Source organism: Juglans regia, chromosome 1, assembly GCF_001411555.2.
Source record: "Juglans regia cultivar Chandler chromosome 1, Walnut 2.0, whole genome shotgun sequence".
NCBI lineage: Eukaryota > Viridiplantae > Streptophyta > Magnoliopsida > Fagales > Juglandaceae > Juglans > Juglans regia.
Genome location: NC_049901.1, coordinates 31254229 through 31262197, shown reverse-complemented (window position 1 = coordinate 31262197; position 7969 = coordinate 31254229).

Sequence of the window (7969 nt, the reverse complement as noted above, 5' to 3'; positions counted from 1 at the left end):
CTTTACAAGACCGAAAACAACAAAAATTTCCATGCTATACGTGGGCAAGTCAGAATAGCATAAATTAGTCAATGACCATCAATTGGGTATGGGTTTGAAAGGAGACTTCGCAACCAATGTTTTGAATACCGTACCGGATGGCGTACCGGTCAAGACACTGGAACGAAATATTTCGATACCGGTACCGTTTCGTGTACCGTTTCGGGATAGTCGATATATGAATAAATTATATATATAAATATATATAACAATTATATTCTAAAATAATAGTTTATATATGAATAAATTATATATAAATACATACATACATATAAATTATAAATAGTCTAATCCAAAATTGGGGGTCAAAAAATAAATTTGTAGTTTGAAAAAACGAAAAAAAAAAAAAAAAAAACACAGGCCGAAATATCGGCCGGTACAGGCCGAAATTTAGGCCGAAACGGCCGGTATTTTGGCCGGTACGGTATATATCTAGTACCTGTACCGGCCGGACGGCCGAAACGAAAAATTTCGGCCGTACCGACCGGTACGGTACGAAATTAAAAACAATGTTCGCAACAGCTTGTTTCCTGGTCTAGTGACAAACCTCATTCATTGCAACTCATTGAAGAACTTGGACTACCCACCTGCAAAGGCAATTCAAGCATACAAATGGTATACAATTCTCTTCTTATCAAGCATATTTGAATATATGGGAAACAAATAAGGAATTTCAATAATCACCGTGAGTTCAAGTAAGGAAAATTCAAGTAATCTTCAATCAGCCTCATTCAAAATAGAGAAACTCTATTTGCACACGGGAGGGGTACCCCCCGCGTACACGGGCCTCCACGTGGATGTTAGAAACGGCTGCGTTTCATTTACAACATGTAGAAGCAGATAGACTCCCAACGCTGTGTTTCATTTGCAGCCCTCAACTGACCTACTCCCCTTCGTCTTCGTCACAGACGCCAACAACCAAGAGCATCCCCACCCATGAAGAGCTACCACCACGACGAAGACCTCTCTGGTTCCCATCTTCTTCACCATGAAAACAGGTTAGCATTCTCAACTTCGTCTTTTTCGTTTTTCATCTTCACTGTCGTGGATCCAATCATGCCCTGCCATTGTCTTCCCCATTCCACGAAACCCGTAACCCTAACTCACCAATTTCCCACAGCCTTTTCTCTGCAGATTTTTCTCCCTAAAAAATTCTGCTAACCATGAAGAGCTCTCGAATTTTAGGGTTGCAAATAGACATGAATTAAAACTCGTAAACGGGTTGTGGTCCACTATGCAAGCATACTCTTCTATAGAATATATACAGGTTAGATATATACTCCCAACAACTTATAATTAAACAGTTCAAAGAGAAGGTTTCCTTAGAGAACTTCGTCTTTGTTCTACGATAATCAGCAAATAGTTTGAAAAGATTCCTTAGAGAATGGCAGATTCCTAGAGAAATTTAAATCATTGGGATCTTTTGGTTTTTTCAATTTCAATAATTTTGAGGTCCAAAAAACAAAATGAAAATTTTCTTTTCTAGATAATATGAGGAGCATGATCTCTTTCTCAGTTTATTTGACCTCATCTAGTGTCAGTGCTGCCATTGTCTCCATTGGGATTTATTACTAGTTGTGTTTATTTTTCAAAAGTGAAAATAGATATGAGATGACGTGCTTTGGGGTTTCTTTGTCAATCAAAGCTTTTAATAGATAAATTAAGCATAAAGTTATGTGTTTAAACTTTATTTATTGTCATGCAGTATGGTTTATATTAAAACTGAATAATAGGTAAAGTTAATATTGGATTAGATGACAAATTTAATTATGTACGTTGTATTCATTTGCTCTTGATAACAATCCAAACAATACATTGTATGGTCAGCTTATTTACTTTGTTAGATGTAGTGTTGCCAGTTATTTCTCTGTTCAATGTTCGCAAGTCATTCTTTCCTCTCCATTGTTGTAGGGGAAATATGAATCTTACAGTTTTGCCGACATCTGATCTGCGCCTCTCATTCATTTGAGACAGTGGTGAGACGGAGATATTATTTACCTTGAGACAATTGTGAGACATGAAAGAACATGCATGCACACACACTTACTGTGTCATGATAATTTGAGTGGGCCCTGAGGCTTCAGGTTGTTTGACCCTATGATTTTCTAGTTTTGATTTGAGAAGAAGATACCGGTTTAACCAAAAGAGTCTTTTTTTTTTCTTTTTCTCTTTTAACAGATGAAGGATTTACTTAAGAGGAAACCTTCTATTGCTAAATTAACTGGAATCTGTGAGTCATGCCTCAGTTGCTTTGCAACTCATCTTCATGCCAATCTTGCAGCAACAATGGGTAGTATACAAGCAAGTTATCCAGGCTCACCTATTCCTCCCTTGGATACCACCACTGAACTGTCCGATACATCTCAGAGTGGACACTCACTGATATCATTTAAATCTATGCGTTCTTGGCACATTGGAAGTCAATCCGTAGAGGCAAATTCATTTCATCCAAGCAGCCTCAGTCCAAGAACCGACTCCTTGAGAATTTGACCATTACTTTGTCAACTGCAGTTGATGCATCCTCATCAAATGGTTTAGAAAATGATATCACCAGGAATCTGCCATTCTCCCCATCGAGTTTGCTATAGTCACCAAGGAAATTGGTTGTTGCACCTGCTTTATGCCTCACGACTCAAGTCTCTTGTTGTGTCATGTTATTTATTAGTGTTGTGCAGTAATTGGCAGTAACTGGGACCTGTTTTTCATTGTATGTATTGACAAGTTTGTCTAAGGTCATTGTATGTATTGACAAGTATGGTATTGACAAGTTGTTGTATGTATTGACAAGTTTGTGTAATGTTATATGTGCGAAATTCAAGATTTGGTACTGGCCTGATTTTGTCAACAATTCTTGTCAACAGTTCTTGTCAACATTTCTTGTCTAACCCGATTGGCAACAATCATAATGAAAATACAATTCATGAACTCATATAGGGTAACTCGATTGGAGGAGAGGAAGTACATGCCAATCTATCCAAAAATCATTGGCAACAATCTTGTATCTTTTGTTCCAGATAATACATCCATACTAGTTTTGGAGTCAAAACAAAAAGTGACATTAATCTGTGTAATAAATTCTTGCATTAATCTGTCAACTTACAAAAAGTGACATTTACAACTTACAAAAAAACAACTTTAATAAGTAATTACATGCCTCACGATCGAGTACAACATGATAAACTTACAAAAAATTACTAATGTTTCCTCTAAAAAACAAAAAATGACTAATCCATTAGATTGTATCAGCTCTTGAAAATCCTTCACATTCACTCTTTCACCTCTTTGACCTTCACGTTCAACTTACAAAAAATGACTAATGTTTCTTTTAGAGGACTGTCATTAGTCTCAAAATAATAAACAAACTCAAAAAATCCATCAGAGTGACTGCCCTTGAAAACCCATAAATTACATTGGGATTAAAACCCATAAGTTTCCTGCATGTGAAGTAAGAACAAGAAATAGAATTAATATAATTGGAGTACATATTTGGAGGAAAACAGGCTATATATGCTCATAAAAAAATGCTCCAAAATGGATCATGGCATCTACATTTGTCTTCAAGGAGCATAATGCATTTCATGGTCTAGTCAGGTTCCCTACCAATGCTACGCATCATACTTTAACAACTTTCCAATGAAAAACCAGACCATACCAGCCCTAATACCAGACCATACCAGACCACAAAATCAGCCATCAGACCATACCAGCCCCACAAAAATTGCATAATTCCACAAGTTATTTTTTATTCAAAAAAAGAACAAAAAAACAGTGATCAAGTTATCCTGTATAGTTCAGTGTTGGATGATTATACCCTTTTTTTTTTTTGTGCTTCAACTTCTATGCATATAAGCTGTGACTTCAATTACAGCATATTTGTCAAGTTACTGTCCTATGAATAAATTTCTCTCATCTACATAATTGCAAGGACTCTCGACCCCAAGAGATCAATGGACTCAAATATGGAGTGTCAAGGGCTTTTATATTACATATGAGTGAGATTTGTTTTTTTCTTGACAAGTAAAAATTTTGTTAATAGTAATAGAAGAATAGGCATAGGCTAGCACATTGGACATATACAAGGGAAAACACCTAGTTAGGAAGAATAAATAGGTACAAGGAAATCATAAAAATCAAGCCTGTTAAAATATATTGCATATAGAAATAATGTATTGTCACGACCTGATGTAACCATAGTTGCAATCCCCTCTTAACAGTTGTTACCACTATTAAGATTATACTTTCCCTATGTCAATTCTCTCTCTTTTTCCAGGCTTTTAAGTTTCAAAGTAAGGCCTTGCCATGGGCAAGAATCCAAGTCTGACCTGATCAGACTCAATAAAGATTTGACCTGAGCTTGGGAGACAAATCTCACTAATGGTTCTAATAACGAGATATTTATATTTATATTTTAGCATTTTAAAAGGAAACATAAAAGCAAGATCTCCAATATATACCATTTTCATTTAAATTCAAACTGAAACTGAATTTGAACATTGCTTCAATATATATGCATACTAGTGGTTGTGCAGAAATAAATTTAAGGATATTCATCAAACTTACAAGAAATATCTAATTGTTTCTTTACATAGCAGGAAGTTAATATATATTCATCAGACGTTGTACCGCACTATGAGACATAATGCAAATCAGTACAATTTGACAAAATATAATTCCTTAGGGCACTTGTTCTTTGCAGTGGAGTAAAAGATAGTTGAACCTCTGCTCAGATTTATATGGGAAAAAATGGGTTTCTTTCTTCTGTGACCACTATACAACGTATTGTACTTCCTAGTTCATGTCGTCGGCTTCACAAAGCTAGGTTGTATTGTACGCTGTCAGTTAATCTTGTAATTTGTCAGATAATATTTATGCTATAACAAAGAAACTACTCTTTGTTGCAGGATGGCCAAAGATAGAGAAAAATAGAATAAAAAACTGCACATAAAACAGAGAATGCTCATACCCACGGGCACTTTCTTTCACAAATCGACCACCGGCACAGATGGTGGTTCGACAGCACAATGGTGCGGGTTCGACGGCACGAAGACGAGATGGTTGATGTCCGTTGCTCAGATGGTGAAGGAACGAAGAGGATGAAGAAAATTTTTGAGATGTAAAATAGGGATGAGTTTAGCGCTAGATGAGATGGTTTTCTAAAATCTAATTTTTTTTTTTAATTCATTTATTAAAATAATAATATAAAAGTGACGTGGTTATACCACGTCACACGGTTCCGCAACAGGTACCCAATGCCGGGTACCTGTAGCAGAATTGTTCAAAATATTCATCAAAATCATCTCTGCATGGAAAAAAAAATTATGTTAAAAATATAATTAATTGAAATGACTATATGAAAATATTCTTCAAATATGAATCTTACCAGTTTCTAACTTGTAGCTTTCCGCATCTTCCATTAAATCTTAAGACTCATAATTAACGGAGGGAGCCATCAACTAACTTTGTGTGCAAATAAGAGTTTCAACTATTGCAGGGGCCAATGAACTACGGAATGAATCTAAGACACAACCTCCAACGCTAAATGCCGACTTGGAAGCAACAACATATATGCAAATAACTAACACATCTCGAGCTATATTGGCAAGGATATGAAAATTGATTGACTTCATCTTCCACCACATTAAAATATCAAAGTTGGGCGTCAATCCTTCAAGGCTCCCCATAAAATATCGATCCAACTCTGATTTGGACTCTACAACATCCTTTGATGCTTGATATTGCCGATACCTATTATAAATATCATCCGCATTATAAAACGTTGTGTTGCTTTGACTCTCACCAACAATTGAACCTACATTGGATTTTGAATATTGTTTATACATCCGCTCAATCATCCTCCTTAACTTTATAACAAGTTTAGACGCTCACTTATGGCCAAGAAAATCTGTAAATCAAAACTCCAAAACTTCAAACTTGGAGCGTGGATCAAGGACAGCCGCAATAAATAAGATTTTGTTTACTTTCTCAAAATCCCCCCAATACTTGTCATATTTCAACATCCTCTTCGTCATAGTTTTCAACATATCATCATCACCCATAGAAAATTTGATCGAATGGGTTATAGATTGAAGCTATTTCTCTAATGAACAAATGTGAAGTTGCATAAATTGAGCCTGAAATTCGCAAAGTGATATCGTAAAAAATCTTCAAAAATTGTACAAAAATCTTGATGATTTTCCAATCATCTAAAGTTGGTGGTCTTTCTCCAACCTCACGTAAATGCGGACCAAACTTATTGTCTTCATCTTGCATCACCTCAAAAGCCGCATAATAATTAAGAGCCGCATTCAACATCTACTCAACATAAAATATGTTGAGTTCCACCTGATTGGAACATCAAGAGAAAGAAATGCACCATCTAAGATATTTTGTTTCTTCGTGCATGACTTGAAATTTTCAAGTCTTGCAAGGTAAGACTTCACATATTTCACCGCGTTCAAGTTTTCACAATTGATCTATCAATTTCTTTCAAGCCATCATGGACAATAAGATTCAAAATATGTGCACAACATCTTATGTGCATAAAGTCATTCCAAACAATCTCTAAGTTTGGTAATCTTCCTCAAATAATCAATGGTCGTAGTATTAGAGTATGCATTGTCTACTGTGATTGTAAATATCTTCTTTATGCTCCATCTAAGTATAGATGACTTGATCTCTCTTCCTATTGTTGTTCCTTTATGATTAGGAACTTTCATAAAGCATATAATTCTTTTATGCAAAACCCAATCATCATCAATAAAATGGGATGTTATACACATATAATTAAGATTTTGCATTGATGTCCACATGTCAGTAGTGATGCAAATCTTATAATTGGATGCCATGAATGTCCTTTAACTTATCTTTTTCTGACAAGTACATTTTCATACAATCTCGCATAATAGTAATGCGAGAGGGGATTGGAAATCTAGGCTCAACTGCAATCATAAAGTCCTTAAATCCTTGTTTTTCTACAAATCTAAATGGTAGCTCATCCACAATTATCATTTGAGCTACCGCCAATCTTATTTTATGCTCATTATACTTTGTAAGTCCAAAACTAGGACTGCTAGTTGTACCATCCACCCCATCTCTCTTAGGTCCGGGCGTTTTTTATTGGGAATTATTCATTCTAATCCTAGTCTCAATAAAGATCTTACATGTGTCAATATGGTATCTCAAGCATGAAGTATCTTATTTTTTAGAATGACATAATAAAGTCTTACCACAGTAATTGCATGCAGCTCTTTGATCATTGGGATCCTCATTCTCAATCTTAGAAAAATGAAGCTATACATTCGATCTACCCCGAGATCTTTTGATAGGAGGGCGAAAATGAGAAGGAGTAGTTGTAGAGAGAGAGCTATCCAAATTAATTACATCAAAGATTGATTCAGACCTAACGAAAGCATAGTAGCACTAGGCTCCATAGCTGCAATTTGAGATAAAGAGAGTATCATTAATATATATATATATATATATATCAATATCAATATATATCACACACACACGCACACATACATATGATTAGGTATCATGATTCCCAAGAAGCAAGAAATTCCTATCATCATAATACCTATCATCGCTAATACCTATTTCATTTTGGGTTTCATTACCAAATAACATGGTGGTTTTGGAGTATGGATTCAACAACATAAAGGATAGAAATTATCTATTTTAAGGGCTAGAGAGCAGAGAATCACGAAGAAAACGGAAAATCCATAATACCCAAAAGTTCAAATCATTCATACCTTATGTCTGAGAGAGATATTGAGAGACCGAGAGTAAGGCAGAGTGCGAGAGGGATGAGTTCTGAGAGGAGAGTGTCTGAGAGACTGAGAGAGAGAGAAAGAAATGCTGAAGTGCTCGAGTGGATGTCCGAGAGAGAGATTGAGAGACCGAGACTGAGGGCAGAGTACGAGAGGGATGC